This window comes from Gouania willdenowi, chromosome 5, assembly GCF_900634775.1.
Source record: "Gouania willdenowi chromosome 5, fGouWil2.1, whole genome shotgun sequence".
Lineage (NCBI taxonomy): Eukaryota > Metazoa > Chordata > Actinopteri > Blenniiformes > Gobiesocidae > Gouania > Gouania willdenowi.
In genome coordinates this window covers 36,261,588-36,286,731 of record NC_041048.1, presented here as the reverse complement: position 1 = coordinate 36,286,731, position 25,144 = coordinate 36,261,588, and the positions used below count along the sequence as shown (strand labels likewise).

Below are 25,144 nucleotides of genomic sequence, written 5' to 3'. Positions count from 1 at the left end.
TCTTTTCTGCAAATTGTTTTCACTTCACAGACATGTTTAGCACTTACAAACCCTTTCCATCACTTTTCCACCTAATGTCGCATATGTTGTCCCATTATTGTCACTTTTACCTTTTTTGTTGTTGACATATTTCATACTTTTTTTGACAATTTAACCACATTCACATTTATTTGCCTGTTTAAACTATTTCTTCCATAATTATGACACTTTGAACCCTTTTTAACCACTTTTTTTGTCTGTTTTTGCCCACTTTAGTTTTCAAATTTTAACCGATTCCTGTGGCTTTTAAAACCCCATTTCACCTCCTTTTCCACCATTTTTGCTCACTTTTAACCCATTTTATTTCTGATTAAAACAAGGATTTCCATCTTTAAGATGACTATATACTATGGCGCGAACAATATGATGAATAAATAAATAAATGTGGTTATCACAGATTCATAGAACAATGGACCATCATTTTACTGACTTTATGGATGGACCCCAAAAATCTCTCCCCTTTATAGATGACCCTGTCTCCACATGATTTCTTCAATGTTCATGTCTGTGTTCAACCACCTTCAGGTACAGTGGGGGGGTCCAAGGTTTCTGGAACCTTTATTTTGGGGGTCGCGGGCTGAAAAGGTTGAGAACCACTGGCCTAACCAATGGATGTATTGTAACACACCTACAGTAAATGGCATATGATCAATAATTCCCTTCTGGACTAAGACAGTTCTCTATTATAAATGTGTGCTGCACAGTCAATGAGCAGTAACACGTTGCAATGCTCCGCGGCCTTTAAGCCTTTCTGCACTTGTGCAACATGCACGCTGTCAGTCTGCGTTGCCACTTTCTGGACAGGTGAGCAACGCTCCCTGGATTCAGGCCTTCACAGCTCCCCTCCCCCTCTTTTCAAACGGAAACGCAACACCTCCCTCTAAATTCACAGCCGCCTGCTCCCTGTCATCTTTGCCTCCCTGAGCTTCAACTGCTGCCCAACCTTATTGTCACGTAGCTGGGAGTCGGTGACCAGACAAGCTGAGGAAGGGCCAGCCTCGCTACCGTCTGCTAAGAAAGACCAGTGGCTCGTTTAGAACCAATCTTACAGTTCCTGTGAACACAGACCCCTGTGAGACAGACACAATAAAAGTGTGAACACAACACCAGGGATGGGATAAAAATGGAAAAGAAATATGAAAGCCGCAAAGAGCTAAAAGAGAGAGAAAAAAAACAATGTGTTTCTGCTCTACAAATTTCCACACCTGGTATTATCTGTGGCTCTGTGCAATTTCCACATTGTGGAAGCTATTCAGCAAAATGACAATGCCAGAAAAACAAGCCTGGTGTTTAATGGTCCAAAGCACACCCCACAAGTGCATTAGGACCTTGTTTGAATCCTGGTAAATTGTGGAATTTTATGCACAGTGTGCAACACACAAGAGTAATCTCATTGGTTGTGTGATTTAATATCACTTTATTTAGAAACTGTGGCAACAACCAGCAATTGTTACGGGAGATATTTTAGTATTTGAATGTAGATTGACTTGCTTTTTATTGTACAGCTTACAGACTATTGCAAGATACTACAGTCAGTGACAGGATTTAAAGCTGCTGGGGACGATGAATAACATATTTTAAACTGTAGCTGTATTTCATCCAACGGTGGTTCTCGTCCACCACTGATACCAGTGGGAACCCAAATCACTGCTTTGAAAACAAGTGACATGTCTGGTGTTTTCACGGATGGAACGTTTTGCCAAAACAATGGTGGATGGTGATATTTTGGCTTCTACTGATAGACCCTATTAAGGCCAAAACTGGATTTATGCTGTATCACGAGGAACACCATAAACAAAACAGGGAAAAGAAAGAAAAAAAAAAGACGTTGAGTGGATCACTGACTTGTCTGATGAAGAAACTCAACAAATCACAAATAGAATGAATAAAAACACTGATCAAAAAAAAAAAAAAATCCGCTTTGGTGTTGTCTTTACATTCTTCTATGAGACTCCAAATCCCACAATGCAATGCGCAAAACTTTTTAAAAGTTCAAGTCACATGACCATTTGACTACAAACCCATTGTTTATGGTAAAGTCAATGACAAACCTGCAAGTGGCAAATTCTACCTGTGATTGAATTCTCCTGTTTTTTGGAAGAAATACCGGCCGTGTTTGAAATGTCATTCTAACGTACTGCTCATACTAAGTTTGACGTCAAAATTAGTGTGTCTGCACATGCTGTCAAAGGTCAACACTACAAGAAGTGCAATCATTATGAGACAGCAATGCATGTTTTGTGCATGTGTTGACTTTAGATAGTATAAAAAAAGATTGAGTACACAAGAACAACCCTTATTCTGGGTTTGGTCCAGAATACATCAGTGACATGTTAGTCAGGTATGAACCCAGCAGATAGTGGAGACCAGAGCTCACAGTAAAGAAGTGGAACAAACTGCCATCAGAGCTGAAGTCAGCATCACATGTGAACATTTTTAAATCAAAGTTAAAGGCACTTTTTTTTCTCTACTGCGTATGATTGAGAGAGAGCTTTTTGGTCATGTTGTTGATGTAATGTGTTTGTTGATGATTTGAATTGATTTTACTGATGATTTTAAATGTTCTTATTGATTTTAAACAATTGAATGTTTTATCATGTAAAGCACATTGAGTTGCCTTGTGTATGAAATGCGCTATACAAATAAATTTGCCTTGCCTTGCCTTATGTATACTATATTAGAACATTTTTAAGAATACCCTGTGGGCACACTACTCATACTCAACTGCCCAATGTTGCATTGCGAGCGGAGTGTAAAATGGTCTTGGGACCAGCTTCAAGCTAAGAGTCAAACATCCCTTTTTCAAAACAAAAGCATCAATTATTGTCTTCCATTAGTTTTTTTTTAACACTTTTGTAAATAGGGCTCTTGTTTTGAAGTTAACCAGAAGTTTTGTCAGTAACACAATGGAGGGTCTCTGAAAATCTCCAAAAATAGCAGAATAAAATGTGCATTTGCAAGTTCACTGGATCAAATGAGCACATGTTGAAATTCTACTGTCATCATCCTAATCATATATAGTAAACAGTATATACTCATTGAGTGTGTAGTGTATAGTATGGAGTGTGCTAAAAAAAATAAAGTTTCTTATTTATCATTCTTAAATGTCATTATAGACTTAGTTCTATTTTTTCCCAGAACTCACGTAGGTGTATTTTTGGAAAAAATCCCAGTTATGTAGTTGACCCCTTATCGTGAGAACACTGATGTAGTTGTTTTGGGATATTTCTATTGAAAGACAGAAAAATGCAATAACAGTTGTTCTCAAACTTTTTTGGTTCTAACTTTTAAATCCATGTCCCCCCTTTATCTGACGAACACATGTTGCTCAGATATCTGTGAAAAAACAACTATAGAGCAGAACGATGGAATGAATGAGTGATAACACACATTTTAAAGAACCTCATTTTGCAAATAAGTGGAATAAAACAGTATTTAGTGCCTCATGAATAGATTTATTTCTATAGTTTTTATAATTTACAGTCATCTTCCTTCTGATGTAGGACCAAAACTGACCTTTGTATTCTCAGTTTATGTTCTCATCAAAATCATTTCTATCATTTTGTATTTTTGGTGTGATTCTGTTGTTTGTCTGTTCTTTTTATTATTCAGTATATTTTTCTCTCATTTTGAGTGTTTTTGTGTTGTTGGTGTTTATTTAAAATATTCTCTCCTAGTGTGAGTTTTTGGTGTCATTTGGTTGTTTTTTTAAGTCATTTTGTATTTTTCTCACTTAGTGTGTGTTTTTATTGTAGTTAAAGTGAGTTGCTGGTAATATTCAGCATGATTATAATGTTTAACTAAAAATAAACATAAAAGCACACATTTCAATTCTTTAATTTGTTATTTTCCTTTCTCTCTCTCTCTCAAGTACCCTCTGTAGTGCCCCTAGGGGTACATATACCCCCATTTGAGAAACACTGCGATAACAGACACTTTGGACTCCAACCTTTTATTATATGCTAAATTGTTGAGCTGTCTTTTTCTTTTCTGTTTTTAGACGGACAGGTTGATTTATTGTACTTTGTTGGTAGGAGGCTGTTGGAAGGTCACTCCATCAAAATGTAGCTTTGATCCTGAGCCAGAGACCTATCAGCCATAAACTGGTGAGTCGGTAGGTTGGTGCTGGGCCCAGTGATGTTCACCTGGGAACTGTGGCTCACACCCATCCATCTTCAGTGCTTTCAGAGTTTTTGAGGTTGAGGTGTGACAGTGAACCCGTCACATTTCTTGTACAAGAGCAGCTTTGATGGAAGGTGAGGGAAGAAGGGGAAGGTTAATGGGCCTTACATCACCCCAGAGAAATCCTGCTGTCAACAATTATATCAACAGCATTCTCTGTTTGAATTAGGGCTGGGCGATATGGACCAAAATCCATCTCTTGATATTTTTTTTCATCAAAATGGTGATATATGATATAAATCTATATATATATATATATATCTTTTTACTCAATAAAGTCAATAAATAGACAATTCTAGGTTTGATTTGACACATTTATTAACAAACAGCTCCACAACATGTGCCACTTTTAGCTTTTTTCTCCTATATGGGACATTACGTGTTCTGTAGTGTGGCTTGTTTAGGGCAGGGGTTCTCAATCTTGGGGTCAGGACCCCACTGGGGTTTCAAGAAACTAAGAATATTTTTTGAACAATTTGAGACCATTTTTGCTTATTTTTACCATTTTTCTGCAACTACACCAAACTTGCCATATTTCACCCTGTTTTCACCACTTTGCCATATTTTTGCTGCAATACTATAATTTCTGCTAGTGTTGCTCGATTGTTCAAACAATTATTTGTAAACCAAAAGTTATTTATTTTTTGTACAAAACAATGGAAAAAATATATTCTTTAATCATAAATAAAATCATTCAAACACTAAAATCAAGTATGTTCACTTTTGCACAAAACAAAACACTTCTTGTGTCTAAGTTTTCATCATCAAACCCAAAGTGTTCCCATATAAGAGAATTTGACTTGTTCAACAAGCGTTTTTATCTGCCATGCTTCAAGACCACTAACGAGATTTTTCCCTACGTTGGCCTGCGGGCTAGGCTAGCTTTAGCTTTGAGAGGGGCGGGGTGGAGGAGCTTCCATGTGCGTGCATTAAACAACTCAAAGTTAGTATTATTCCTTTTTTTCCTCATGTGTGCCAAGCAAATAAAACATGTATAATTGAAAAAAAGTATATATATATATATATATACATACATATATAGTAATCGTTTTTTCTCGATTATGTTATTTTTGTAATCATTAAGTGTAATAATCGCAATCAAATTTCGAATAATTGCACAACCTTCATTTCTGCCACTTCATCAAGTGTAGCTTGTTTAAAGGAAGATTTTGGTGAGAACGCAATCAGTAATCCATCAAACTGTGCTTTTCATGCTGAGCTGAGAAGTAGCAAAAACAGCGACTCCTGAAACTAATATTTTAATACAAAATAAGCAATAAAATCAAAATATAACAATATAGGCAATATTATAATTTTATGTATCGCCAAAATAGAAAAGTCAATATATCTTGAATCTTGATATATTGCCCAGGGCGAGTTTGAATTAGTAGTTTTAATCAGTATACGTCCAATCATATCATGACTGTTGCAGAGAGTTTATCAGTGAGGCTGATAAACTGCGTCCACGTGTCTAAAGTTATTACCATGCATGTTTTAACCATGTTTTTCAGTCTGTCCTGTCCAGGGAACCACGCAACATTTTAGAGGATAAAGTAGGGACAGAATATGAATTAAAGAGACAATTTTTAAAACATTAAAACATGCAGGGCACAAGTAAAAAGGTGTGTTTCTCTCCTTGTTCTATCTTAGTGGATTATTGAAAGGATAAAAAAGATTACTGATTTTGAGTGTTAGAAAACCCCCCTTTTTTTTACAAAAAAATAAGGAAAAATACATGTCCCTTTACGTGTATCAAGCACATTTCAAATGTATATCATTAATATGTGCATAAATCTAATAATTTAACCCTGGTCCCGAGTTTACCCTTCCGTATACATTAAAAAAACATGACAGTTGTAATATTGTAGTGTCAGAGCTATAATTGAAAATTTCACATCCTCATTTGTCATTACTATGACCCAAAAAATAGATATTGGCCAAATGTTCTCAACACCTTTTCCATCAAGGACTTGTTTATAGAAAAGCTAGGCAACTGTTCTTTTTTTTTAACTCAGAAGAGGCTAAAAATATTCTATAAGCTGAAAGCATTGCTCAGAGACTCTCCTTAAAAAAAGAAGCAGGTGGTAGATTTCATATGAATTAAAGGAAAAAGTTACTTTATCGTATGAAGAGGGAGGGGGTTTCTCTACTTGTTTTTCAACCTTTTTTTTAGCCAAGGTACATCTTTTCATCGAAAAAAATCCCAAGGCACACCACCAACCGAAAATGTAAAAAAAAAAAAAAAAAAAGCTTTGTAGCCTATATTAACAATAGTCATTCTTATCAAAGTCTCTTGAATAGCAATCAAATATGCACAAAACTAAAAGTTTATGATGTTTTATATTTATTTTTCTAATGCAATCATCAATCTGCAGTAATTCTTATAAGTGTTTTAATAGGAATCAAATGAAAAAAAAAATATATATATATATATATATATATAAGTATACATTCTTTAAAAATACACATCATGGGACATAAAATAAAAACTCTCTTCATATCTCCTAAATGAAATATAAATAGCACAAATAACATAATTACATTAACACTTTGAAAATATTTCAGTCCACGTCACATAATTTTACATGCGCACCACTATACACTATATAATAGGCTTTCAGAAATGGTCCGGTTTAACCCCCACGCCCACACACGGAGGCGGTACACAGGAGAGCAGCTCCGGAGCAGAAGCCCCTGACGGGACACAAGCCTCTGACTGGACGGAAGTGCCCCTGACATGAAAGTGGAAGCTATTTTTCAATGCGACAAACCTCAAATTTAGCCAGGAAGTGGAGGCGTTAGCGGTTAGGATTAGGGGTTAGTAAAAAGGGTTAGGGTTGATAAAAGAAAAATAATAAAATGATCTGATCTATGATCTGTGATGTCATCAAGCCACTACTGTGGTCCAGTGTGTGAAAACACCGTTTTTTTGCACAGATGGAAATGTTCTAAAGCAGTTTTTAGGTTTGTAGAATATGTAAAGGTCAATGAAACCACGGCAACGTGACAAATCTCTCCAACTACCTACTAATGCACCATGAGATTTAACAAGAAGTCGACTGTCCAGGCAAGTCACAGAGTTTTCACTACAGCAGCAGCAGCAGAGCAAAGAAACATCAGCTCTGCAGAAACTTCAGGTCTCGCCATCATGTTAAAACAAAAAATAGTAGCATGTACAAACACTGCTCATTTAACCTGAACAGATGTTGGTGGCACTTCATTTTTTTATTATAATATTGTATTATTTTTATGTTGAATAAACAAGCAGAAGAGTGAGTTTTTATTGAACATATGAGATAAAAAATGTTTATTAATTTATTTATTTGTGACGAGGAACAATGCAAATTAATAGACAATTATGTAAATGTGCCAGATTGTAGCCACAGGCTAGTTTCCATCTGTAGTCTCCGACAGGTCGATGTTGTGTACAACAGAAACAACATTAAAAAAAAATTATCTTTAGCGTAGGACAGACCAGAAATAAAGTGACCATTGCAGCTAAGGTGCATAAAGCAGACAATAAAGTGCTTTAGTGCTAAAGTGCAAATGTGCACTGTAATTAACAGACTGTTAATTAAAACCTAAGTGTTGGTTGCACTTTGTTAATTAAAACCTAAGTGTTGGTTGCACTTTATTCAAATAATACTTTTGCCATCTATGGAATCTATGAAACTTCACCTGCACTGTCCAGTATCTATGTATCTATTTCACAGTCACACTGGTTGATTTATTATTTTGGCTAAAAAAGTTACTGAAATAATTCCAAGTCACTGAATCATTTTGGATCAAATCGTTCTAAATAAACCAATATCATCATTGGACATATGAATCTAATCACTGTTAATACAAAGCATTAAACTCGTAGTTAGGACCTTTAAAAGTACACCATATTTATACTATAATATACAGATACTTCCCTAGAACATGGCTGCTAATAGCATCATCATTACACCCACACGATGTGCTTTAAATCAACAGAACTACCCGAGTCATAAATATTTCTATTACTGAATCACATACAGTGAATAAAGTGCCTTCTATGTCACAGGATTCAATGAGGAGAAGAAAGTGTTTCTGTGTGCAAGGAGGAAAAAAAAAGGTAAATATTGCAGCAGCAAGTCAATGAAATGGATGTCACAGTTGGAGATGTGTGTCCACAGCTGTAGCCTGAAGGTACAACACATGGAGTTCAACACCAAACGGAATCTACTCCCGCTCTCTCCACTCTGAAGTCCAGTCTGTTCCATAAAAAGCACCATGTCAGTGAAATTCACTTGGACAGCTACACGTTTTTTCTTTTTTTTTCCTACGGCATCATACTCTCAAATCATTTATAAATGAGTTGGCGGGATGTCTGCATCACGAGACGTGCCCGAGCACGATAATAGACACTCTGGGTCTGGCGAGGCATTGTTTTCCCAGTAAGGTGAGGGTGTGGTGAGAGTTATTATGTAGAAACAAATGACACACTATTGCACACAGTAAACCTACACATACATGTGTTCAGCAATGACCAAATATTGTTATCCAGCACTTATTAACCATTAATCAAGAAATAAATGTAAAAATGGTGAACATTGCTTTTATTCATCAAACATACTGGCTGCTTAGTCACACAGCATTGCTACAAAACAATACGTTTCATACCGTAACGCAAAGCAACATTTATTGTGTGGCATATTTTATCCACAAGGCAAATCAAAATGCTAAAGGTCTCAGATAAACCACAAACCCCAGTCATTTACAACCCCCAATTTGGATAAGCAGGTACTGTTAATGAACTAATGTTGGATTAACCCGTTTTCTGAATTGAACAGTATATGGTCTACAATTTAAGCTAAAATGAGAGAAATAAACACATGATACAAGTTGATGCTATAATACTGGAAAGAAGAACTCCACACTCATTTTAATATTCCAACTACAGTTACATTTTTATTTCATTTTTTTTAAAGAAAATACTTCAAGAAACATTTTTAGAAAGTTCTTGACAAATACAATGTTTGTAGTGTCTTTGGGAACTTGTCAGGTATATATTCATGATCTTGATAAAATAAATATATAAATATTGGGGCTAAGTGTGTGTGTGTGTGTGTTGGGGGGGGGGGGGGGGGGGGGTGACTATTCATGATCGGGATGCAAAAGTTTGACCTCATTTGACAAAGTGTTTGAAATGTCATACATAGTTTGTGTATTGTTATGGCAATTATTATATTCATCATCATTTTGTCAGTGGCACAATGGCGGGTCTCCGAAAATCTCCGAAATGAGAAAAGTTTATGGATCAAACGACCACATGTTGATATTCTACTTGGTAACTTTCCGAATTTTTAAAGGTGGAGAATCAACAAAAATATTTATTTTTAATTTATTTTATTGCATATTTGTGACCATCGCCAGCCCTCCCTAAGGAATGTTAAGAAACATTTTATTATAAGGAGGATATAAAAAGAGAGGGCAGTGTTACACCTAAATGAGGGGGAAGGGAACAGGGAACAGGAAGTTAGGGTAGAAAAATGGGCAGTGTTACATCTCGGTGAGGGGGAAAGGAAGAGGGAAGAGGGAGTCAGGGTAGGAAATGGAATGGGCGGGGAAGAGTTAACAGCTTTATAGTGAGAGTGAGATGTGATGTTATAGTTGTGCATATTGTGTTTATTGTGTTGTGTAATCAAGCCAGTCTGGTGACAAGTGTGAAGCTTAGGTATAATGGTGGTGGCTGTGAACAGAGGGAAGGAGTGAGTGGTTATACCTAAAAAACAGATAGATAGGATCAACATGTCTAAGGTTAAACCCAGTATGAGTTTATCTCAAAGCCCAAGGCCAGTGCATCCATGACCAATGTTTGTGCAAGAACCGTTTCTGCAAACCCAAGCGCCGCCCCGGGCCCAAAGATGCAGCCAGGCAAGCAGTAAGAGTGGGGGGTCAAGGAGCCCCAGGTCACCCCCCACAACCGAGCAGCCCCCAAGACACCCCCAAGATCCCAAGCCGAGAGACAGCCACCGCCCCCCACATACACAACCGAGAAAGCCCCAAGGAGCCGAGCACCCAGCGCACCCCGCCACCGACTCCAACATTGTAACTGCACAAACAAGTGCACTGAAACCTGGGCATGTTGATTAGCTTGTGTTTTTTCAATAAAATCTAAAAAGAAAATACTAACTTTCAGCAATTATTTGTTGTTCTAGGCATAAACCTCAGTTAAGTTGCACTTAAGTCATGTTGCACTAAAGTCAAAGTTGGTTTAAAAGCCACAGGCAGATTGTATGTTTTTTCTAATTTATTTTAAGTTGTTGGCACATGGCATGTTAACGCCAATGTTTTGAGTGTAAAATATGCCAATAAAATATATTTCATACATAATGTTCTCATGAAGATGTACACATTTACAGATTAGTTGTTTCTTAAGTCATATATTGAAAAACTTTATATCGGTATATATTGTATCGTATCGTGACCTATGCATTAGGACATGAATCGTATCATCAGATGCCAGGCAACACACACCCCTACTAACCATACTTATAGTATATAGTACTACTGTAATGAGTACAGTATATACTCATTGAGCTTGTAGTGAATAGTATGAAGTGTGCCATTTCAAACACAGCCGATGTATTCTCTAGAGCTTAGAAATAGTCTAGTCTAGTCTGTGGTCTTTGTCTGAACCAGTCCGATAATAAAGGGGCTCATGTACTCAGAATAACTGTAGCCACGGTAATTTTGTGCTGTATCAGTGGTGGGTCTATATGGATTGTGGTTTGGCAGAAAAAATGTTTTACAACTGAGAAATATATTAACTTGGACCGAAACAACCTCCTGTCAGCATTTTTCAACCTTTGTGGGTGGGATTGGATAAATATGGAGGAATGCTTGATTCTGTTGGCGCTGGCTATGATTACACAGTAGGAAATAACGTACACCGATTACTTTTAACTAAAAGTGATGTCAATAGTTATCACACATCCCGTGAAATAATGTTGGCATGAAGTTACATAAATATATTTTCAACCAAATAGGACTAAACCACTACTACAAAACTTTTCCTGTCCAACTTCTACAGCTGTGTGTTCCTTCAGCCAGGCAGCGGAAGTAAAACTATTGCATAACAACTGATCTGCCCCCTCGTTCTCAATGAATGAGCATTACTTCCTTGCCATATTTAACTGAAACCTTGGGACAGGAGTTGTGGGTGGACGCTGAACCTCTTGCTTCCCCGTGGCTCCCACAGGGCCCCCCCCCCGGTGGGCATCCCACGGCCACTGGAGATCATTTGTGTACCAATTTATCTCATTATTTATAGACCAAGAGTATAGGAACAATTTTCCTTGCTGGAGCTCAAACGCGGCCTTTTGTATTCTCCCACTTTGTTCTTTCCATGTGCACAAAACCGTTTAGTAACAGACATCACAAGTTAGCAAACACTGGTTAGCTTCTTGGCTAATAGATTTAGAAAAATATGGGTAACACTTTACTTGAAGTTATACACAACTCTGACTTTACGCTGTAATTATCTGTCATTAGCATGAATAAAATGTTATGAAGGTTGTCGTTCAGGGTGTAAAGAGTACTGAAATATCCTACTCAAGTAGAAGTACTGTTACTTGTACTCAAGTAAGTTATCCATAAAATACTAAAGTACAAGTAAAAAGTAGCTCAATTAAATATTATTCAAAGTAAAAGTTACAAGTTAATTTCATTCCCCAGTGTTTATTATTGGTAATAAATCTTGCCACGATTCCTTTGCATACAGTAAACATCTCATGTATAAACTTAAAAAGGAAAAGACCAAATCTTGCACAACTGGAACATCATTTATTTTCCACAAAGGCATCTGTATAAAATAAAATCTTTTATTTTTAATAAAATAACACCAATAAACTGAATTCAAGTATCTAAATTTATGAACTCAAACTGAGAAAATACCCAGCGTTCAAATCTGTTTTGTCGCCATGCAATACGTTAAATCTGTTGGTGGGCTATGATTTAATGCAGGGGTTTTCAACTGGTCTCACCCTGGGACCCACATTTTGCCACGGTCATTAAATCGCAACCCACTTTTTTAAAGAATTCAACCAACCAAATTTAGTTTTTCAAAAATAGCTGTTGAAAACATATATGTAATCTTTTTTAAAAACATAAATTTATATATTTTCTTGAGCAACATGCATTTCACAGCATGGCTGTCAAAAGAAAACATTTCTTTCAAAATAAAAGAGTCCAACACGAGAGACATTAAATATTTATTTACTGTTGACCAGCCGTCTGCGACCCACCCAGTACAGGTCCGCAACCCACTTTAGGGTCCCGACCCACCAGTTGAGAATCGTTCATTTCATGCATTTGATAGTTGTCTGGTCATTTCATTTTTTTTGTAGTTTCACAATGTCTGTTGATCATTTTAAAACAAAAAATAATAATTTACTCAGTAATGGTTTTGTGTAGAAATGTCACAAATTACTTTAGTACCTTTAAAATGTACTTAAGTAAAAGTAAAATTGCTGAATTAGAAATATACTCAAAAACTTTAAGTACCCATAAAAGCAACTCAATTACAGTAACGCGAGTAAGAATACCTGTAATCCATTACTTTCACCTCTGCTGTCATTAAATGTCGTTCGCTAAATTATGACACCTTTGGAGCTATGTTTGCATTTTTTGGGGAAGGTGGAGGGATCTAGTGGGATTAGGTAGGGTTAGGGGTTAGGGTGTGTTAGGATAACGAAGGGTTAGGGTAACGGACGACACTTAATGACAGCCTTCATGACGCCTTAATGACAAATGTCATGTAATAATAATGACAGCGTAATGTCAGCCTTATGTATAAAACTTCAAGTAAAGTGTTTCCAAACTATGTTAATGATAAATTTCCAAAAGATTCATAGTAAGCATTGTTCCGCTGCATAAGTTTTTGTTTTAAAGTTGACATTTTAAACCAAAAATCTGGCTTTGATTGTCGAGGAGAAGAGGAGGTGGATGGTAAACAAACTGTAGAAGAAAATGTCAAGGTATGTATTGAGCACCCAATCCTTCTTTTAAAATATCAAAGGGTAATGTTTACAGCTTTTGTCATTCCAATTTTTATAACAACACAGCTAGATGGCTCAGCTGGACAGGCTGAAGACACAGTTGTCCCTCTAGGGGAGACACATCCAAGGGCTCCCCATTAATCTCCAGCCCCTGTTGTGTCTCAGTTTCGCGTTCGGGCAGATTCTTCCAAAGTGTCGACACAGATGAAACCTGATGGTGAACAATTTGACTTATCTTTGTATAATCAGGTGAAATGCTTTGATTGTGTAATGTATAGCGTGCCAACTTAATTCCATAAAAGTGTCTGCATGAGTGCCTCAGAGTGTGTACATACTGCTTGTGTCAGTGACAGTGTGAGTTAAACCATGTATGAAAGTAATTACATCCCTGGAATGAATCAGTGTAAAAACTTGAGGATGCAATTATGCTCCCATTGAATAACTCATCCTTCCTGGCAAGAGCTAATTGCATTAAAATGGATTGTGTATAGTCCTCTGGCATGAGGCATTAAGATTAACGCCACGAGAGTTAATGGTGTGTCATCTCTAACCAACCCCTTGCTCCCCCCCCCACCCCACATCTCTAATATAAGATTAGAAGTGGGGGGAGAAATAAGAGAGCACAGGAGGATGGAAAAGCGTCTTTGGTTTCTTCTCAGCATCTGCTTTCCCAGCTGGGAAAAGATCCAACCTATTCATCAGGCTCCACGCTGCTGTCTACACACGTTCAACTCACTCAAAGGTCACACCGTTAAACAATGATCGGAAAATCTCTCACCATGTAAAAAAAAAAAAAAAGCTCCATTCAAATAATATAAATAGAGCAAAACATTTACACACAACACAATGGGCAATGGGTAGATTTGTGTAGCATCATCTATCAGTGTGTGTTTCAGGGGCTGGTCGCCCTGTTGACAACACGCTACCTTTTGTTAAAGTGTAAGTCTACGAAGAAATTCAAATCACGGCTGTGTTTGAAATGGTATACTCCATACTATACTCTAGGAATTGAACGACTTCATAATTTTAAAGGTCGACTTTATGTGCATACTAGTTGACGTCACCAAGAGCTGAAGCCGAGCGGCAGCCGAGTGCCGGTGTTGTGCCAAAACCCGTGACCCAAAAAAAAATCTGTGACTGCAGGTGGCCACAGCAGCTTCTCAGTGGACATTAACTCCCCCTTATACACATTTGTAATTCTTCTCCGGTCTGCATTTACTTCACCCACCGAAGCGTCATGTTTAAGGGGGAGTAAATAGCTCCTTAATAGCTACAAAGAGGTTTACGCAGCTGACGTAGCATTCTTTCTTTACCACCGAGAAGCTGCAGAGGTCACAGATTTTTTCGGATTTCCAGAGCATGCCACCCTGAACCAATGCATATATGTGACTAATCATTAGGCCCAATCATGTTCCAGACCCAAACCCTGACAAACTTTTTTTGGCTAATAGATAAACTTTTTTTTTTTTAAAAGTTTGAGGGACTGGTATGTCCACCAGATAGGAAAGTATATCAGATGTTTTTGTATATTCTGAGAAAGTAGGTAGAGGTGTATTAATAGGGGTGTCCCAATCCGATATCGATAATGGATATCGGTCCGATATCAGCTAGAAAACGAATATCGGATTTTATCAGACTGCATCTAAAATCTCCAATATATATTCTATTATATTTATTAAATTTTAGAATACTGTAGATATGATGTTGAAGGTTAAAATGTATGTAACCAATTGGTTAATAATAAATGGGTTAGTTTTTCTCATACCTACCGTTGTTGACTATTGTTCTCTGTTTGAGTAACATCACTTGATCAAGCCTTTTCTAACATTCCACACTACAAAATAAGTCATAATGTATGTATGATTTGTGCTGATATCGCATCGGATCAATATCGGTATTGGCCGATACGCAAGGCTGCAATATCGGCATCATATCAGAAGTGAAGAAGTTCTATCGGGACATCCCTATGTATTACTATACCAAATTTCAGTTTCCTGGGTGATGTAGGGCCTGAAATATTGGAAACTAGAAATGGAAGAAAAATCAAGACGCACAAAAATCAACTCAAAAAGTATTCATCCAATCAAACTAAAAATGTATAGTATACTTATTGAATAGTCATGGAAATATTGGTAAAAATGTCTGAATCTTTTTAGACTGAAGGGTGTGGAATGACATGGAATGACCCATATGTATTCAGCAGAAAAACGTGGTTTTAGGGTGTACTTACGCTTTAGGATAACTTTTTACATGACATAACATATTTGGAATCTGTGAACTCTATGTTATTGAAATGAGATTATGTCGTCATCGTGAGGGCTAAATACTCTCTCTCAGATGCACTCCATTCTCTGGCGCACACACACGCACACGCACAGAAAAACTAAGAAAAATCAGTTCATGTGTGTTCATTCCCAAACGGTCCGACACGCTGTGTCATAGTTGGCTGCCAGGCCCTCAGCGCTTCACCAGGCAGCTAATGCCTTGGAGAAATTGGCTTCTGAGCTCAACATTAATCCCTATAGCATTTCTGTCTTCAGTGTCTTCCCGCGTAGCTGTCAGAGCAAATTTAATGTGACACATATTCACAAGAACATGGATGCTTGTAATTGTCTGTGCTTAAGTAGCAATAACTGCGTTTAGCAGTTTGGCTAAAAAGTAGTGCTAGCATAGCAAAAAAAAAAAAAAAAGTTTGTAGAAGTTCTCAATGATTGATGCTGGGATGTGTTGAAAAGAACACAATGTATCAGTAAGGGAAGAAGAAAAAAGCGTTAGTGTCAGACACAGAATTGTCTCTGTGCATTTTACCAATCCCTAAGGAACAGGGAGGAGTTATGCTATACGCTGTTGTAGCGCTAGGCTAGCACCTTGCTCACATGCCCACGATGATGCTGGTCAGTGACGAACTAATCCACCTGTTTAATGCTAATCCTCTAACAGTTTGTGAATTTATCATTATTATTATTATTATTATACTTCCTCTACAGCCATCTTAGAATCTCTTGCCTCCAACCCACCAAGTATTTCCTCACCCATAAATAGGCAAGGCTACTGTATAATATTAAGTATAAAATATGCATTCTGCATAGGAATACATTCATGAGCAAGAGCTTTTCCAGATGTTATGCACAATAGCAGCTATATTTACCAAGTACTTCCATTCCTATGGTGGGAAATTTATGAATTATTCCTCACACGTGCAGCCAACAAGTATGACTGTCTTTAAGAAATTGATGTAAAAACTAAACCTAATAGGTCTGTTAAAATATACATTTTTTTTTTCTTTCCAAGCACAACAATTTAAATATTCCTACACAGGCAAACAACATGCATGCAATTACTGTACTTTATTTATTCACGTTCCTAAATAAAATCATTGCAATGTTTGCATGGATGATTTCACCAAATCATTCACTCACAATCTGTTCTTAAACAACATTTTATTCTTGGAGTCATCCTTTCAGACATTTAAATAAAGTTAAACAATATATGTATATACATATTGTTGTGTAAAAAAGGTTCTGCTTTTTAGTAGGAGTACGGTAAATACGACTAGAGCTTCAGATTTCCCGTTGCAACATTTTTCCAACTGCATTTTAATATCCAAGCAAATGTCATTAGTGATTATTAAACGTCTGGGCATTGTGCAAAACATGCTTAGTATGGTTAATTGAGTTAACTACTGCTTCTAATTTCATATTTCTTTACTCTAGAAGTACGTTGAAAGCATGCGCTAAAATCGTGCAAGGATATGTGGTGCATTGAGACATATTCCTCTGTTTTGTTTCGCGAGGATAAATCTGGAAAAGCGCGAAACTGTGGCAAAACTTGTAAGTGAGCATTTCATCCATGTCTCATTTCCACAACAGGAAGTATGTCTTTTATTTCAAGAGATTTTGTAGCGACATTTCGCACGAGATGCAAAATGTCTCATGTAAACCACATGTAAATGTGCGATAATGTCTCAAAACATGCATTTGAGGATGCATTCTTTGTCATATTGCAATTCCTGCACGACTTTGATTAAAAAACTTAAATAACAATTTTGATATTCTATTTCAAGTAGTGAATTCTGTAATTTCCATATTGGCTGTAAGTTTCATTGTGTTTCCAGAGAGAATTAAAGCCAATATATGATGCAAGACAACAGTTTAATATACAATATGTTAGTTTATGCTCCAAAAATAAACTTATTTAACAATGTTATATGATGTTCAAAGTGACAATGCCCTTGGCTAGGACTAACTCTTGAGTGTTCATGCTGTTTTTCTGAGGAATTATCGATTGGGGCATTAAGACAAAGTTGTGCCAACTCTGTGTCGTCCTCACCATCTAAACATTCTTGATGTTTCCCAGTCTGCTTTTCACAAAGAACATGTGCCTTTGAAGATTGAAGGTGTACGTGCATGTCAATTCCTAAAAAGTGAATCCATTTTCCACTCAAGAGAAAGGAATTTCAAGGTATTTAATACAGAGCTTTGTATTGACCCTGAATCAAAACAAGAGTTTGCCATTAGTGAATATGTGAGCTTGTAATATAATGAAGTAAAAATCAATCGTTAGGCTTTTAAAAATAAATGCATCGTCAAGCTATACACTTAGCTGTACAATGTTACAAAGCTTTAGCTTATACTCTGATAGGTTGATGTGAAAATATTACAAACCCTAAGCCTTGATAGAAGTTATTGTGATAGTAGGATGAATTTGTTTTAATATGCTTACTATTTACACTGGCTCCCAGTCAGCCCCAGCAAAACTTTAAAGTTCTGCTGCTGGTGTGTAAATCTGTGGGATGTTAGTCAGGTCTGAACCCAGCAGGTCTCTCAGATCTAATGACACAGGTCAGATTGTGGAGCCCAGAGTTCACAGTAAACATGGTGACACTGCTTTTAGTTGTTATGCTGCAACGAAATGGAACATACTGCCAGCAGAGCTGAAGTCAGCATCATAAGTGAACATTTTCAAATCAAAGTCAAAGGCTTTTCTTTTTCTCTACTGATTATCATGACTGAGGGGGAGATTTTTAATCATTGTTGATTTAATGTTTTTATTGCTGATTTTAAATGTTTTTACTGCTGATTTGAATGTTTTTATTGATTTTTAAGCGGTTAAATGTTTTCTGTTGCACTTTTTGATCATGTAAAGCACAATGTATGCCTTCTGTATGAAATGCACTCTACACAGAAATCTTACCTTGCCTTACATATTTTGTGATCCCGACCTTTAATATCGAATCAGGCACAACACATTTTGAAAAAAGTGCTTAAACTCCAACATGAAAGCAGTGACTTAAATGTAAAAAGAACAGGTAATAGTGAACGAGCAGGAAGAAGAGCTGAGAAGTGTATGTGTTGATTTGATTGACCTGACAGCCATCACACCCATACAGAAACAGCAAGCCAACAGCTGTAGTTTTTGGGCATGCAGACCCACAGACTGACGTAATGATGTTAGAGAAGACATCTCCAGCCCACGGCACGTCATTTCCATGTTGGCGTGGCAGAGATGCATGTGAACAATCTACACTGTGTGCAAAGAAGGAGATGTTTATTAAGTGATTAAGATTTTTCAGTCAGATTCAGATTTGGCCCTGAGTTCACTTGTTGGACTGACTTACACCCAGGGTTAGGGTCAATTAATTAAATTGGGCTTTTTTGCCTTTATTGGTCATGTATATGTTGTTACACATATATTGAAATTCGTCCTCTGCATTTTAACCCAACCCTGGGGCGTAGTCGGCAGCCATTTTGCGGCGCCTGGGGAGCAGTTCGGAGTTAAGGGACTGGCTCAACATCCCACAGTGATGGCCCAGGTGAGGTTTGAACCGGCAATCACGTAATTGATAATTAATTACAATTACAAAGTATGTATAATTGTTATTGTAAATGAAAACTATAATTTTCTGTTGTAATTGTAATTGAATTTAGTTCACACAATTGACTATGTAATTGTAATTGGCATGGAAAACCTATAAACATTGTCAATTACACATTAATTAAAGGCAAAACCAGGGAACTGTGTTACAGTTCTATGGTTTACACATACGTTGTTAACAATTAATTAAAAAATCTTTCAGATCAAGTTTTCACTACCTGTCAGTTCTCTTTAAGATCATTTAAAAAAAAAAAAAAAAAAAGCTTAAACGCCCACACAACAAGAACATTAATACCAATATTTTCATGGATAATGAAATTTAAGAAGGTAACAAAGAAATTAGAAACAAATTGGATGATAGATGTTTTTTTTTTACAGTATTTTGTGTATTTTACATTTGATTTAAGACATAGGTCAAAACCAGGGGTGGACCGGCTATCTTTACGAGCAGGTGAAGGCAAACATGGTAATGGGTGGCCAAAAATAATCCAAAAGAGGCAAAAACATGGCAAAAAAAGAGCGTAAAGTGACTAAAATGGGCCAAGAACAGTCAAGAGTGCCCAAAAAATGAGCAAATAAAAAGGAACCAGGTGGTATGTAAAAGCAATTGGTAGCTTAAGTCGGCAAAATGTGGCAAACAATAGTAAAAAAGGGCAAAAATGCTGAACAAAAAAGTAAAATGTAGGAAAAAAAGAAAAAAAAATGGTATTTTATTAGGCAAAAGTTTGCTTATTCGGATGAAAAGTGGACAAAAAAATTAAATAAAGGACAAAAATTGGTTAAAAGTGTCAAAAAGAACTTAGGAAAAATAGGGGAAAGAAAGGGATACTTATTGGCAAAAAGAGCTAAAGGCTGAAAAAAGTGCCAGAACTTTTTGAAGAGGGGCAAAAATGGGTGGAAGAAAGTTGCAAAATGGATAAAGGAAAAAGGTAAAAAGTATAATAATATGATTAATTTAATTTGAACTTTAGTATTTGAGAACATAATTATAATTGACTTTCAGACTGAAAAAATAATAATTGTACCAACAATTGTAATTGGAAAAAAATGCCAGTTACCGAAATCATAACTGGGTTGTAATTGAACTTGGATAATTAAAGACGTAACTGTAATTGAAAAATGTAAATAAACCCAACGTTGCTGCGACCAGGAGCACACGTGTTTCAGAAAGTATTCACACCACTTCTACCAGATGTTGAAATGTTTGACCTGAGCACCTGATTGTGTTGCGTGTGCCGATGCGCTTTGATTTCTGCTGAATTTCTATCGACCGATGACAGTGTGATGAGAGTTCAATGTAAGCAGTGGAGGGAGGTGAAGATTAATGGAAGACGCTGGCTAACACCTTCCTGTGTGGAGGAAAATACTGTCTCTGCTCCGTCAATGCTGCTTTTTTACAATTCACATCTGTGCAAGTGTACATTGAAAACACATTATCCACCATGCCCTCTGCCCTCGTGCCTCACAGGGGTGTAACTATTGCTTTCACACTAGATCAGGCCCTGCACGCTTTCAATGAGTGATGAGGGTTTTAGTTAGCATTGTGATACTGAGTCAGCATTAAAGGGTATCTGTACTCATCATGTACAGTATCTAAGATAAAAATGTGTTTAATCCATTACCAATAATCAAAATATGTGCACATTTGTGACGCGTCATGAGAAAACCAAGAACAAGTGTGTGTGTTTGAGTTATTTACAGATTCTGAAAGTGTGGATTCTAAGCTTTCCAATGGTGTCACACACACAGAAATCTAATAATAGTTGTTTTAATATGTTTTAATGCTATTTATACACTTATATTCTGTGATGTAGATCCCAGGAAGAATAGCTACTGCTTTTACAGTATAGCTAATGGGGATCTAAATAAAAACAAACACAGTACTCAGAAAGTGGGTGAATCGAAGAGCAGCGTGAGCGTTCAGAAACAGTTTCACTTTTAGAAGGTGCTTGTATCGCCTTTATCAGATGAGCTGACGTGTTCTCTGCTTGTCTTACTCAATGTAATGCAGTAGTAGGAAAAAAAAACAATGGAATACTGTCTGAAATTGATTATTTATGTTTTCAAAGAAGTGAGGAGGAGAGGGAAGGGATGTGTCTGCAGCGAGCGACTCTGGTAAGTGTTTCAAACAGCTGACCGTTACAATTCTGCTGCTGCTGAACACAAACTCCTGAAGCAGTGTTTGTCGGACTCATAATTAGAATAGATGCCTAGGTAGCCATGTATTTTACTTCAATATGTAGTTTTTTGGTCCAAACCAATACCAGAAACACAGACGCCGTTCTGCTGTAAAACCAGCCATTTTCAAACACAAAGTTTCCCATTTTAAAAACTTTGATATGGTTATTTGAGGCATGGAGTCCTTTCTGTTTTACTTCAATTACCATATTTTGCAAAATAAAAAAAATAAAAATTAAAATCACTATTTTCTCAGAAAATGAAGCATTTTGTCCTTTTTCTCTGTTTCTCTCATGACGATTTGCATTTGCACGTCTCATTTATTTAACAATAATTAAAAAAAACCCATACATATAGGTATTTTTAGGCACAATTTTATACAGTGCAGTGTTTACATTTGTTCCACCTGATTTGTTTGATTTGCTATGTAAGGATAGATGTCTAGATGAACTTTCTCGTTTAAAAGTTTTATGAATATACAGTACTACAGTCATCATAATTATTGGCCCCAAATCCCTCACAAACTCCTTTCATAACTTATCCTTCACAATAGCCCACTCCCTCCTCCCATATCAGAAACCTTGGAGTTATCTTTGACAGCCAGTTTGACCACCATGTCGCTCAGCTCACTAGAACCGCCTTCTTTCACCTCAAAAACATAGCCCGCCTCCGTCCACTACTCTCATTTTCTGCTGCTGAAACCTTTATCCATGCATTCATCACATCCAGACTCGACTATTGCAATAGCATCCTGTTCGGCACTTCATCCAAAGTCCTTCGTAAACTTCAATACATCTAAAACTCTGCTGCACGCCTTCTCACAGACACCCACAAACGCAAACACATTCTTCACTAGCTCCCTGTCCCTTCAAAATCCTTCTCCTCACACATAAAGCCCTTAATCACCAGCCCCCCTCCTACCGCACAGCTCTCATACACCCTTTTCTTCTAAAGCCAACCTCCTATTTTGATAAAAACTAATTTCAGATATTTTTACAAAACAAAAAGAACTCCATAAATTTCAACCAGCACCTAATAAAGACAAAGGACCAGAGCCTATGGTTCTCCAGGAAAAGGCCAGTTTTATTCAGTCTTCCACTTTAGAAGAGTAAAGACAATGTATCCCTTCTTCTTTCAAACACTGTCTTTAAAAAAAGAAGAAACCCATTAGGGCTGGGACAAATGGCTGATGGCACAGGAAGGACTCAATAATTTAGTAACTATTGTTTCCTCTGATGTGCTCCACACTCTCAATTGACCCTCTGCTCCTCACTTGTTTATCCGTTCACCACACTGATGGATCTCCACAGTACTGAACAGCTTTAAGAAGACTCCAAAGCCCATCCTTAAGTGTATAAAAAAAAGCATTGCCACCGGCAGCGACCGTAGGTACTGCATTATGTAAACGCACGCACACACACACACAAACAAAGAAACAATAAAAGGAGGAGGCAAAGTAACACACATGGATGAGCACACATGGCCTGGACTCCAACATAACTCAAGTTCTACGGCTGAGCTTCTGCCCCACAGCTCAACTGTCACTCAATGATAAATTCATTTCTTTAGCACTGCCACTCTCCACTGGAGCTACAGGCTCATCTGCACTCATAGACAAACCTGAGATACATCCACACATCAATTAGAAAGTCATCTGACCAATGTAGCAAGATTGGACTATTTGAAAGCGAGTGCCTGATTACCTCTTTAGCCTTGAGATCCCGATTCAATATTTCGGATTTAAGTATCTGACAGTTCTAATGTGTCCCAATTGGATTTGCTTCCAGTTTAAGATGTTCAAACATATATTTTTTATAAAACATATTTCAAGTTCAAGCTCAATTTGGAGAGGTTTTACAAACATTACAACATTTTTTTTAAAGAGTAACAAATTACTAAATCTACTGAGAAACTATACAGCACTCGTGGTTTCTCAATTCGAGGCTTAAAGTTGCAGTTTGCAAGATTGGAAAGCTAGCAAGACCTCCTCTAAGCTCCACTCCTGGGACTCTGTCCAAAACCACGCCCCCACACGCTTCAACAAGTATCTCATTTAAATGAATAAACAGAACAAATACTGAGCTGTCCAACAGAACTACAGAAACCTCTGCATCACTTTTCAGGCCCTTCAGATCCTCATTTGTGCTTGATATTTTCTGTAACGGTGTCACATGATGAGGAGGAGGGGCAGAGGGGGGCGTGGGCAGGAGGAGACATTAAGGGATCTGATTGGTTCATTACATCCAGACCGAATGGCAGGGATTGGTCAGAGATACAGAGATCTGATTTTGTACATTCCTTTTTGTTTTTTGAAGCAACAATGAAAACATATAAACTGACTCCAGAAATGCACAAAACAACAGAAACAAACAAAATGACTTCAAAACACACAAAAAAAACAGAAAAACACACTAAATGATTCCAGAAATGCGGCAAACGGTAAAAAAAAAAAAAAAATCAGCAAAATCACAAAACAACACACACAATGGCAATAAAACGCACAAATGACTCCAAAAACATGTGAAAAAACAACAAAAATGTGCAAAATTACTCCAAAAACTCACCAAATAACTACAAAAAACACACAAAAAGAATTCCAAACACAAAATGACTCTAGAAAAATTAAACAACAACGATATGCAACTTGACCTGACAAATGCACAAAACAGCGACAAAAGCATACAAAACAATAACAAAATGACTACAAAAAATGCACAAAATCACAGAAAAACTCTAAATGACTATGAAAACCCACATTTGAAAATATACAAAACAAAAACTAGCGTTGACTCCTTTGTTAATGCTCATCGTGATACTAAATGCAGACACAAATTCTAAAATGTGGCCCTCGGATCAGTCAAGCAAGTTTCTATGGCCCCCGCTGTGATATAAAATGCCCATTTCTGATTTACAAGCTTTGTAAAGACAGTGATTTTTGTGCAGTTTCTCCTTTTACATGCAGAGCATTCGTATGTTCGCTGAAAGCTTCCTGTTTCTTTCCTCCGAGGACGATCTGGCAACTTGACCTGGGTGTACGAGTGTTAGCACACATTGACCAGGATAAAACAAGGATACAAGGTAGATGGATGTCTATATAAACGCAGGGAATTTGTGTTGTGGAATAGTAGTCGTGCTGAAACCAGCTGTGTAAATGAGTTTCTGTGATGATCCAGGGAATTTAAAAATCTCTGACAGTTTTATTTAGTTATCTGACAGCCTTGGCTGCCTGTTAACAACCCTGACCAAATTAAGGCTAGCCTTACAAGATTCCAGCTCTAATTATTAGATGGATGATTGCACTAGATCGTTTAGCTCTGGGCAGAGGAAACACTGACTACTGCAGGACGACTGGCAAACTCTAAACTGTCGCTGGAAAGGCATTTTGTCTCGTGTTTTTTTTTTTCCATCTTGACTTTACATTTTTCCCGTGTGGATGAGATTTGAAAGGAATATTCAGATGAGAATAGATTTGGGCTTTGTTTATTGCTGACACAGCAAAAGAAATGTGCATTTTCTTTTTTTTCTCTGTTGGAGTAACATGCAAAGTTCATCTTGGACTTTAAATAATGTTATTCGCTTTAACAATTTGACACACACAACAAAAAAAAAGGTATCAACTCGTGAATGCAATTCAGCATGGAGTTGGTGTAATTATTGCTCTGAGTAATTTTTCCCCTGGAGGCAAAGACTAATCCATCATATTGATAGTCCACAAAGCTCCCTATAGACGAGTGCACGCTGACTGAATATTTATGCACTCTGAGGTGAACCATGTTGTAACGAGTCATTGATTGAGCTTGTGCTAGATGACGCTAAAAAAACAAAAAAAAAAAAAAGCAGCTGAA

At 37.1% G+C, this 25,144-nt stretch overlaps 1 protein-coding gene across 3 annotated transcripts in view; it reads right to left on the bottom strand.

Moving 5' to 3' along the window:
- LOC114463621 (protein FAM19A1-like) overlaps window positions 1-25,144 on the bottom strand; it is a 229,875-nt gene that overhangs the window by 122,829 nt on the left and 81,902 nt on the right. The window lies entirely within an intron of this gene.